The following is a 12,554-nucleotide window of genomic DNA, read 5'->3' as shown; positions in this document are numbered from 1 at the left end:
GTTTAAAAATTTCTAATGACTGTCACACTATTAATAATTTTGTCTTAAATGAATAATAAAGTATTTTAAATGTATAACACATTCTAGAAGTACATGTTTAGTGCAGAGAAATATATGACAACACATTTAACCTTGCAGATCTTAAACAGCGAATCTGTGCGTAAAAGAAGTTGAAGAGTATATACCCCTCAGCTCTGCTATTCAAATTAGAAGTAACTTATAGGTACCCTCAGTTATTTAATATTAGATGAAAATACACTAGCATTAGTTGATACTATGGCAGTAGTTAAATATGTACAGTAAGTATTATAGGAGCTGTTTCCTGTAGTCCAGTGGACAAAGTTTGATTCCCTCTGCCTCCATTGCTGGGTGACTCATTTAACCAACGACTGCTCCCAGGCTGAGTCTGAAAAAAGTCCATGGAGATCAGTGTTCTACCCTGGAAAGCAAATACTAGTAAAATAAAATATATTCTGAAATATTTTTACAGTCCTCAGCACATTTAAGCAGTTAGTTTTCTCCAGATCTAATAGTCCTTAGTCATGATGAAGAAAATCAAAGTAGTATTAACAAAAGACCTCTGGCCTTTTACTGTCTGAAACGAGACAGACAGTGGCTTTTGAAGTTGTATAAGGCATGCTGTTCTGGAAGTCATATTTTAAATGACTCAGCATTTTTAAATGGTGATGAGATTTAAACGTAAGTAAATACAGTTCTACTACAGAATAAACAGACATGCTGCAGTATGGTTACAGTCGTTCTGTACATGGTTAGCCTCCTTTTAGTGTTTTTGTTAGTATGTTCTATTTTCTTACAACATGTTTCACTAGAAGGCAGACAGATGGTGTGAGCTGATGACTGCTTTATATAGTGGCCAAATTGCATCTAGTTGATACGGTATTCTATCTCAAGACAGATACTAACTTGTTCCAGGAAGGAAATTTATCTGCTGGAAAGAATAGACAACACGTCGTCATTAGTGAATAGGAGTTCATTTATCATTATACTGCAAATCTTTCCTTGTTTCCATGATCTTCTGTTGTGGTAAGTATCTCGCACAGTTGCACTTTGAGTATTTTTCATTTTTTCCTGATCATAATGCAGTGTTTTGAGTAGGGCTGCCATTAATAGTGATCTGGTTAGAATTTTAAAAGAATTCTACACCACATTGTTATGTTGCATAGCACAGATTTTTCATGGTCTGTGCACTGTAGCACACAATGTTTAAATGAGTGTATTTCTCTGGTAGCATAAAGCAGGCCTGTGCTGTGGTTTTGAGCTATGTTTGCTGACTGGTATGTGCAGTGGAGGCCATTCTGCAGAACTGTCTGTAGATTAGTCAGTGCTCTAACATAGATGGATAAAGCCCTGATTACGGCCCAAGCAACTTGGGCTAGATTAGTGTCTCAGATATCTGAAGTACTGGCAAGGGAAGGATGGGAATAACCTGTCCTAGTGCAGAAGGCAGGCTCTTGGACACTTCTCCCAGTTTATCACTAACATGGACTTGGAGATACAATGGGGCACTGTCCTTAGGGCTGCCACAGAGGTGAGACAGTCCCTTTCATCTTGCACAGTAGGAGTAAATGAAAGGAGAACAGAAGCTAGGACAAGAAAAACACTCCTCACCATTCAGGATGGGTGAGCTGACTTGGCTGCTAACTCCTGTCATCTCCTTGTGTCCCCCTAGCTCCTGTGCTGCTAATCAAACACAGGTCATCTGGGGCACAGTAAGGGCTTTATGCCACTGGGTAGGTGATCACCTAGTTCATTTTTATTTTTAATCAATAGGATTGTCCTACCTTTTCGGCGCTTGTGAGTACACACAGTCACACACATTCTCTCCAGTTGTTGTCAGTGGTTCATTTCTTTATGAATAAAAACAGCTTACCTTCCCTGCTACATACTGTTTCTTGTAATTGTTCATTTTTATTTTTATAGGATGTCTCTGTGCCATTATTTTATATTTAATATAACTCCCTGCCACATACTCATTCCTATCCATTTCCATTCTGTTTGTGATAGCAAATGTATCCAACTGCATTTTACAATTATCTTTAACAGCTGTTTTGCACAGGGTGTGACACTGTGCAGCTGAGTGATTCATATACTTGGATTCGCATGCAGCTACTAAGCATATTAGCAGGTTATATCATATCATAAGGGTCCTACAGAGTGTAAACATGATGTACAGTTCTACTCTTCTGATAGTCACATTTGAGCAGTCTAGCAGGTGACATGCTGTTAGTGAAATTCCCTATATAATTATGCCAGTGGGATGATTACTTTCCAGAAGAAAGCCGTATCCTGTCCAGTAGGCAGTTGTATCCTGTCCTGGCCCTTTGGACACCAAATGTGACACCTGCAGTATAAAAGTCTGTATAGGACAAAACTGTTACTTGCATGCAATGATATGTGTGTGTGTGTGTGTGTGTGTGTGTGTGTGTGTGTGTGTGTGTGTGTGTATATATGTATATACATATATAAGCTCCTTTGCTAAGCCATCTGTGCAGGCGTGTATGTGGTGTTGGATCAAGTATTTGCACACCACCTTTGGTGTTGAGTTCCCATGTTATGGAATCAGGTGGTGGCTTGTGCTACATTTTGCTCTCTGGAGACACTGTCTCTGGGTTTCACACATAAGCACATTACTTGCACTTTATTTCAAAATATCTAGATAGTTTTCTACTGTTTTATTTCTTTAAAGCTATTTTAGTACACTCAGCCTTCATAGTGTATTATCATTATCATGTTTTCCATTTTTCTGTCATATTATTAAAAACTTAAATATTTTACAATAGGTTGTTACTGCACGACTTGCCCTGTTTTATATTTTATTTGGTACAAATGTAACAAGAAATTGCAGTTTTGATGACTAAATCTGCATATTTGATACCTAAATAAATTTTGGAAGACCAGAAGCAATTTTATTGACCTGAAGAGAGTGCATAATGTAAGTTTCTGGAGTTACTTGGAAGACCAATAACAGTGGTATGTTGTTGGTGCTAGGGCGGGAACTGGCTATCACTTCAGGTAGTTTTTCCTCACTTTTAGAATAGTGCCATTTCAAAGAAAGAATAATTTATTTTAGAAAACGGCAGTCTGCAATACTGTGATAGACTGGTACCCTGTGCAAACTTGGTTCCTGTAATGGATAAAGTAGGTATTAAAAATATATTATAATTGGGATGACTTGCATATGGCTCCCAGGTATGCAACAAAGACCAGAAGGTTTAGTATCTTTGGAAGTGTTTGTATAGGAATTTTTATACTCCAAGCAGACTTCTAAGAAATTTTCCTTGGGTAGATAGAAAATGTTGGAGGTGTGATGGGTAAGAAAGAGATAACTGGGAACATATGGAGTATAATAAGTTGGTAGATTTTAAAAATTCCCTGCAGAGTAGTTTTTCAGAAATATTGGGTGAGCAAATGACAGTAACTAATGAAATGATTTTTTGAGAGGGGGACACAGGATCCAAATTGCCTGTACACAGTAAAGTGTTAAAGTTTAACGCTACAGGCTGCAAAAAACAATTACTAGAAAATGGAAATCAAAGTCTAAATCAACTGTATTTGAAGTATTGAATATTGTAAGAGAGAGAAAAGAACTGGAAATGGGATCCTTAGAAAAGGGAAGGAGCAAATTACATAGAAATCAATGGTATTTGTGGGAACAATACATGCAGAATAATCAGGAGAAGTGAGTTTTAAGGGAAGGCAGCAGGTCAGCAATTTATGTAATATTGAACTGATAATTACAAAGAAAGAAAAGATATGTGATGTATTATGTATGTAAATGGAAAATGTTATGGTTTGCTTTCGGAAAATGTTATGGTTTGCTTTCTTTTCTGTTAGTGTATTTGATTATGTCTTAAGTGATAATTTAATAAAGGTGTTAAATATTATAAGTACTGATTAAGCCTTCTGTCAGTGCATGTGGTAATCCTGTTTTCTTTTTTTTTTTTTAAATATCGACAGTCAACTCGGGATCTGTTTTACTCTGTTGAAATTCTCTGTATGCCTTGTATATCACAGTGGCAGAGTTAGTCTGTGGCGTAGGGGAGCGCACCCCCTCCATTTGCTGCTGTGATCACATTTTTGAGGGTACATGCCAGTCTTTTGCACTGACGCAAAATACTTCACTGTGGTTCCCAAGGCTGTACCAATGCAGATAGTTTTTTCTTTCTGTTTTATTGTGGTATGTGGTGTCACAGGCTACAAACATGGACTAACGTACATTGCAACTGTCCGGTATTTGCTTCCAGATACCAATTTTTAACCTAAAATAGCAAGTTTCCAATGGAAATCAAGGATTCTTTTAAATTTTCATTGTTCACCCCCTCCATCAACAGACGTCCGCGTGATGGCATCATTGAAGCAGCAACCACAATTATATGCATGTGTGGGAGGTAGTTTTTTACCATCTTTATTACCACTTGGTGAGTATAGGCTTCAATATGAACACAGTATATCCTTTTAAAAAAGAAAAAGACTGTTTGTAAGTACCTGTCTTTGAGTAGTTGAGTTTGGGAGAGTTTTTTTCCCCCTAAATTAATAAAATTACCTGACTGGTCAGTTACCCTGGGACTCCATCTCAGACAGGAGGGATCAAGATAAGCTAGTATCACACAGTCTAAGTGCAGTGCTGCAGTCCAAAGGAATATTAAAGTGAGTAAGCTGTACCTCTCAAATGTCTGATAGTGCATTATTTTTTTGGTCTGTTCTTCCAGTGCCGGTGTACTTGCTTTTTATTTATTTATTTATTTATTTGCATTTCATTAAAGATTGCAATCAGTAAATATAATGACTTTCCTTTTAGACTTCCTGCAATGTACTGTAACAGTAATTACTTTCTAAAACATTAACATATTTACATATTTTAAACAGTAAATATTTATATAAATGCAAAAAGCTTGAAGTTGGCAAAGAATTTAAGCCCCTTGCCATTTTAGAAAACCTAAGGGGCTTTGCCATTAGTTTTGCATCCCAGAATGCATTCACAGGTTTTATATGTGTGTGCATGCATACATGTCTGTCTTTATTTATTTCAGCGTATAACTAACCTTAGAGACAGGAATAGGTATTGTAAAACTGTACCCTGAAATAGTGGTTTTGTTGGCTAACTGCATCCTGCAAGGATGGATGCTTGTTAAAATTCTTGTAAGAAACTGAAACCTTATTTCTTGAAAATAAGCAGAAGCTGCTAAATTATATGGCTAATATACTTCAGGAGTTTAATCTACTTGTAAGAGTGCAAAACTGTGTGCATTGCTGGTCTGGATGTGATCAACTGGTGCTGAAGCCTTGTAATGCTTGCATTATTTTTCTTGTAAATTCATAAGATGTGCTTGCATGTTACTAGGGTGTTGTTCATACACATGGATTTCTTTTCAAGGTTTCATGTTTATTTTTTGAGAAACATCTATAACTTACATTATTTTAGTTGGTACATAATTTGCTTATTTTTGTAATTTTGTTTTTTGTAAAAGTAAGAGCATTGTGTTTCACTGAGAAGGCTTTGTCACATATCGGTTTTCATTTATCCATTTGGATGTACAGACAAACTTGATCTTTGACAAGATTGTCCTTATAGTCTAGATTTGACAATGACTGCAGTATGCTTTACAGTGTTTAGATGTGTTGAGTATAAATGGAAGCTTTAGCGAATGCATTTGAGTTTGAAATTAGTGGCCAGGCTGGCAGAGTAATTACACCATTAATACTTTGACTTCAAAGCACATTGTGATTTTGATAGTATGTACAAGGTGCATGTGTAAGAATGATTTGGAACTAAAAATATTAAAAATTATAATTATCATATGGAGTGCTCATAGTCTAATTTCTCAGACTTTATCACTGTTAGGAGAAATTCTGTTCAAAACTGAGAATGAAAACAGGTTTTTCAAGTATTGTAGAACTTGCATGATGGAAACAACTTGTGTGCTATACTTAATGCAATCAGATTTGACTAAGGCAGAAGTACTGCTTGCAGTCAACCCCACCCCCCTTTTGATTGTGTCTGTCATATAGAAACTGAGTATGGAGGCGTAATATAGATATGTCATATATTCAGAAAGCAGGTGACACTTTGTAAGAAGAAAAGCGAGGAGGGAAGGTAAGAGCATCAGTGGCAAACTAGGGATGGGCTTGTATCAAACTTAAGGAAGCAGTTGTGTTTAGGAAAAGGTGCTGTAATCCTGTAATGGATGAAACAGTCTAACAGAAGGGTAGAGATAGATACAGAAAGGTACATCGAGAGGGTTAACTTAAAAGGATCTAGTAGTAATATTTGGGCAGTGTCCTTCACTATCCTTCATTTACTCACTTGTTTAGATATTTGAAAATATCTAATGAAATTAAATGTCAGGAAGAGCACGTGGAATTGTGCTTCTCTTTTGACTGTTCTGCTGTGTTTGCGGCAAATAGTAATTTGTTTTCCTAGGTCTCAGGATCATACCAGAAATGTGTTTCATCCATTGCAGGACTACAGCACCTTTTCCTAACTACAGTTCCTTCCATAAATCCCTCTCCAGTTTGCCACCAGTGCTCTAATCTTCCCTCCTTCCCACTTAATTCATAGTTTATGGTGCAGTGGTGTAGCAGTAGCGTTATCACCTCACAGCAAGAGGGTTCACCAGTTCAGTTCTCGGCTGATGTACCTTCTGTGCGGAGTCTGCGTGTCCTCCCTGTGTTCATGTGGGTTTCCTCCCGGTGCTCCGGTTTCCTCCCACGTTACAAAGACATGCATCTGAAGTGTTTCTCCCCAGGCCTCCACTGAAAATTGGCTTCATTCCAAGTTGGACTTTCCCATTTAACAAATGTCAAATAAATAAACAAAATAAAAGTTTATTATTTTGTTTATTTATTTGTAATTCTGTGGTCTGGCCTTTACACATGTCAGACTAAGAAGAGTCTTTTCTACCAATGGACCTATCTTCTTACAGTGCCTTAATTAAATAAGTAGTTTAATAACAAAGCAAAATGTTTTAGAATTTAGACATCCGAATCCCTCTCCTCTGCTCTTGTGTGAATGACATCAGATATGCGTAGCCATATGGATTCTGCTACACTCTTCCTTGCTTTCTCTATCCAGATGGTATAAACTACACTGCTGCAGACATGTACTGCTTTTATCTATGTACCTCAGACTTACAAATGGTCCTCAAGGTTCTGTGCAGCTGAAGTCTTTTACAGGCATGTTTTATATTGTTCTAAGGTTTTCTTCCTTCGTTTCAGATTATATTGTAGAGTTGTTGTAACCCCCACCCCTTTTGCAGGATTTTAACTGTAACACTTTGTTTTTAGGGAAGGCTGTAAGTTGATGATTGTAAGAAACAGTATGTAAAATAATTTAAAAGCTTGATCACTAATAAGCTAAGAATATGAGTTTGTACCAGGCTGCCCATTAGTACTGTCTAGAGGAAATGAAGATGATTTGCTATATCACGAATGAGGAAGTAGGAAGCCGTGATTAAGTATGTTTTATCGAGTTAACACTGAACTCCCTCATAAATGTAGTTTTACTTTTAGTATTGTTACCAGTATACTTAGCAGTGTCTGTAAGCATGATGATTGCACTTTGGTAGTAAGAAGAGAAAAATCATAAGGTGAGGCAAAGTTTTCAGCAGCACTTAACAAAAATACTGAGCCCCCACTCTGGTGTTAAGAAGACATACACAAAGGTGAGGGGTTTAGAACTCCAAACAATGACTTCAAGCCAAGGCTTTCTTTTTATTTAAATTTTTTTGGAATAGAACTTTGACCAGTGGTCACATTAAACACTGCCCACTGTGGAATAAACATTTGTTTTAATTGTACTTATTTTTAACATGATCACTGGGGGATAGCAGCAGCAGATGCTGCAATTTTAAATACATTGTTGTGGCTATTTTGTGTCACTTTTGATCACCAAAGATGATTACCAGAAGTGGTTGTCTATAAGGGGTAGTCAGTGGATGAAAGTAAGAGAGTATGATCACAATAAAGTGGTCATTGCTGTGGCTGTGGTAGAAGTGGTTGCAATGCATGTTGTCTGAAAGGTCCAAGTTGAAATAAATTTGCTGTGATTTTTTTTCATTTTTCCATCAAGAAACTAGATAGATCTGTATGCAGAATTAACTGTACTTATTGTCTAAAGCACCATACACTTGAATTAATTTATTATTTAATTTTTATGGCAACCAGCATAAGGGTGGATGCTGTATAGCAGCAATTGGAAGTAAATTAGTGAGGCTTTTATTTCACCACTTTTGGGAATCAGATAACTGTCTGTAGGTGAGCAGGCTTTTATGAATGCAAAAGTCACATGCATGGCTCATGCAAAACAGTTATTCATATGGTTAATTTGGGGGGGGGGTACCAGTACATATGTCCAAAAGGAAGAAGTTGAAGTAAACTACTGTGTTTGTGATTTCTTTCACCTTCTCCACCGTCAAATGTTGTATCTTTCGGCTTTTCCCTGTTAGGGGTCGCCACAGTGGAACTCCGGTCCGCTAATGATTGGCAGCAGATTTTTACGTACCGAGTTGCCAGCCCTGACGTACAACCTTCAACGAAGGTACGCCCATTCACGCATGTCTCCACACAGAAGACGCTTCAGCTGAGAATCGAACGGGACAACATCTTGCTGTGAGGTGACAATGCTACCGCAGCACCACCACCGCAGTATCTTTCTCCACAGTCAAATAATAGACCTATATGAAGAAAGCAAATAACCTTTTGTGGAAGGGGATGATAAGGCAAGCTGTACACAAAATCACAGGGTTGCTACAGGATCACTATCAATAAAAAGTATGTGGCTTGTTGGAGGTCAGCGTACATCTTTAAGAGCAGAAAGTTGTAATATGATATTGTTACCACTATATTTTTCAGTTTCATTGCAGTGAGATGTTAGCTGTATAGTGAATATGGGGACAAATGATGTGTGAAAGCAAATACCAGTTACAAGATCACCTGTCAGTGATTACTGATATTGTTCATTAGGTGTTAATTTCCATCAAGGAAGAATGTGGCTATTATTTTAATGCAGTATCTTGACGGTCAGATTCAGTATACCCTCTCAAAAGGGGCACATTCCACTTGGGCAGTATGTGTGTGTTTTGAACCAAAATATCTTATTAGAAGTCCTTAATGTTGTATTGTGAGTGGCCTTCAGAGATCTAATATATGATATATGACATCTTATATCCAGCTAGAAAATCTGTTATTTCAGAGGACTTTTATGTCATAGCCTGGCACTATGCTTAGTTTCAACCTTTGATCTCTGCAGAAGACACGATAAAAATAATGACCAGAATATATGTTTACTAAGTTCTAAGAGTATCAGAAGAAAAAAAATCCTATATACTGTACTAGGAGATTACTTTTTTTTCTGTTGTAACATGGAAAATGACTAGTGACTTGCTTTCAAATGGCTAAACTGCAGAGCCAATTTCAGAGGGAATAGAGATGTAGCCTTTCAAAGACCGGCCTCAGCGGCTTTAGTTCATGTGTATTTACTGCAACAATGTGACTTTTTTTATTTTGGGTAATGGGGTTATAATTCTGAAAATGCTGAATACTGTAATGTCTTAAAATATTTTTATTGAGTTATTTTGATTTGTCAATACATCGGCAGTGAAAGTGCAATTAGAAAACTGAATTTGTTTGACACTCCACGTGTGCATCCTTCCACCGCACCCCCAGTTTAGACATGTATGCAGTAAACCATATTAGTAGAAGATAAAGTTGCATTTGTGTCTTTTCAGCTGGAACCACAATCTAAGCTCATTTTACAGCTGAGGCCTATGATATATTATTCTGAAAAATTTGGTATAATGCATTTACTGAGTAGTAGTCCATCATTGGTAGGTACCATCAGTAGCTTTGTGCAGTCATTCGAATGTTGTGGGTTTTGTCATTTGTTTCACTGAACATTATGTATGGTTTGCATTTTCTCAAGGTGATATTCTCATTATACATCAGAATCATTTTAGTGTTTAGATTTAAAATGACATAAACAGTATTGTTTTGTAGGAAAAAGTAATATTGTCTGTCATTTGTATAAGCTGTAGAAAATTATGCATATTTAACGAGCTCCGAAATACATGCCCTTATTTGAGATCGTTTGTTTTCCCTAAATGCTATTGGGCTTTGCAAAATGGAAAAATGGAATGAAAGTGGGATTTTCAAGGGGTCTTATGAAAATTCCATATTTGTGATATGCAGGTCCAGCCTTTGGTCAGCTAGGCAAAAGGGTTCCACACCGCCCCCACACACCCCTCAGGTGCTCCCTTCCCGGTCTACCTACACCATATAAATTACTTTTTTCTTTCTTTTACCAAAAGTTTATCTTACTTTTCATTTTTTTCCTGTATTGATTCAACATATTTTTAAAGAAGCCATTTCTTTACTAGAAAAAATAAAATCAATACTGGAGAAGTGCTCCCTGCTAGAGTGGCGCACCGGCCGCCTAGTTGGCCTATGCTTAAGGCCAGCTATGGTGATATATTACTTTTTAAAGTTAAGATGGAGTGAGTGGCCTTTGTAAATTGATGGAGTACAGTGTTTCCAAAATAGGAAAACACAGTATGTAGCTTTTGGTTATAAAACCTATCAAAAAACTAAATGTATAACTTTGGTGTGATTTCAGACCTTTAAACAGTTTGTGTTACTGTGCAAAATTAATCTTTTTAATATTGAGTCACAAAAAATAACATCCATTTTTCTCATTAAATCTGTGGAAGTAGCTGCTGTTTGCTTTTAATCCTAAAACTAGTTAAGGTACTATGTACTGATGAACTGAAAGAGGACATTGTTTTGATTTTTATTGTGCTGAAGAAAGTTTTTTTTTTGTTTTGCTGTTGTTCAATAGTCATTTTACACATGTTAAATGGAATATTTGCAGATTCATCCAAAAGTCTCTGCCTGTAGCTTATAATTAAAGAACTGGTGCATGACAGTAAAGTGGAGGTTAAGTTAAATTCTCTTGTGAAATGTTATAGCTGTTTGTACTTGTTTTAATAATATGCATATAGCCGAACTGAGTGTTTGCTTTTTGAAACTTTTTCCGTAGCAATTGCTTGATTCTGTCTGTTGGTTTCAATTAACTGAAGTATTTATACATTTGCACACAGGTTGTTTACTTGTAAAATTTACATTTGCTGTTGTACTTGCTGTGATCATGTTGTCAGTAGGACTATTTACTTGATTATTGTAGTACATATGTAAGTTATGCCACTATGGAGATTGAGTGTGACTTTGATGTTTGACTAAGTGCATGGCTCAAGGTTGCCTTTAAACAAATGGTACAGTCTGTAAATCTGCTGTGTGTTAGACAAGAGTTGTCTACTTTTAGTACCGCAGCCACACCACAATGATGTGCAATTGAATATAGATACATCTTGGACATCACATCTGCTGCCAGAGCACCCCCACACACACACACACACACACCAAGCCCCTTTTGGCTTCTTTCACCCACAGTGGTCTGTGTTCCAGGCCGTGCCTCCCCCCTTTTGCAAATTTTTGGATCTGCCATTGTATATCACTCTTCATTTGTGGATTCTGTGTCCATTGTAAAAAAGGTTTATGAAAATATTATCTTGATAGCTTGCTTAAGAAACATCCAATATGTATAAAGATAAAATTACAGCCTACTTAGCACTTCTAGAGTGAATGTGTATATTATTATGTATGTATTCTTGATCAGCCATTGTGTGTGTCATATATGTATCAGTTTTTGTTTTTCTGTTTTCTTAATTAAGGTTCTATAGTGAAATTGGTAATTTACTCCGTGATCAGTGAAAGAAAGCTAATTAGAAACACTGAGTGGAAAGACATTACATACTTTTATTTAAAGTTAAAAATAAGTAATGTAACCACCAGATGCAGATCCAAGTCCATTTTAGTACATGGTAAACTTTTGATATAGCAAGCCGATTTATTTTGATTAAAGGCCTGCTCGCTTCTGGATCAAGAATTAGTGCACCTTGCATGAGAAATGCAGCATTTGGAACAAAAATGTTATGGAGTTCCAAATAAAGATTAATGTTTTTTTGAAGTTGCACCTGGGTGGCTGATAGGAAAACTGGAGGGCTGGGGGGTAAGATCTAGACTGAGTAATTAGTTGTAGGGTAGGAATATAGGGGATGATGTAGGGCAGTGTCAGAAATAAATCATAACTAGTGGATTACCACAGGAATCGTATATGGATCCATTAGTCGTCTTTGTTTGTTTCAGACATACCTGGAAAGAATAGAGAACAAAGTCAGTTTTATTTATGGCACAGCGATAGGTGCAGCAGAGCAGGATGGGAAAAGTGTCTTAGTGAGAATTTGGAAATGCTAACAAATTGGGGCACAGAGTGGTGCTTGAGGTTCCGAGCAGTCTGATGCCGGTAATGCAGTTGGGCTTCAGCTGTCCCATTGTGAACTGTCAGCTAGGTGGAGAGGACCACCAGGTAGAGGATTTCACAGTAACCAGAATGTTTGGCCTCATCTTCAGAGGGCTGGACTCCCGAAGCAGAATACTTCTGCTGTACTGGTTCCTACTCAGGCCACACCTTGAGAAAAAAG

At 37.1% G+C, this 12,554-nt stretch overlaps 1 protein-coding gene across 1 annotated transcript in view; it reads left to right on the top strand.

Moving 5' to 3' along the window:
• PTPN4 (protein tyrosine phosphatase non-receptor type 4) overlaps nucleotides 1-12,554 on the top strand; it is a 3,248,454-nt gene that overhangs the window by 1,966,451 nt on the left and 1,269,449 nt on the right. The window lies entirely within an intron of this gene.

The sequence above is a fragment of the Protopterus annectens genome, chromosome 2.part0 (assembly GCF_019279795.1).
Source record: "Protopterus annectens isolate FY-2018-M chromosome 2.part0, PAN1.0, whole genome shotgun sequence".
NCBI lineage: Eukaryota > Metazoa > Chordata > Ceratodontiformes > Protopteridae > Protopterus > Protopterus annectens.
This window is presented reverse-complemented; position numbering and strand designations above follow the sequence as displayed.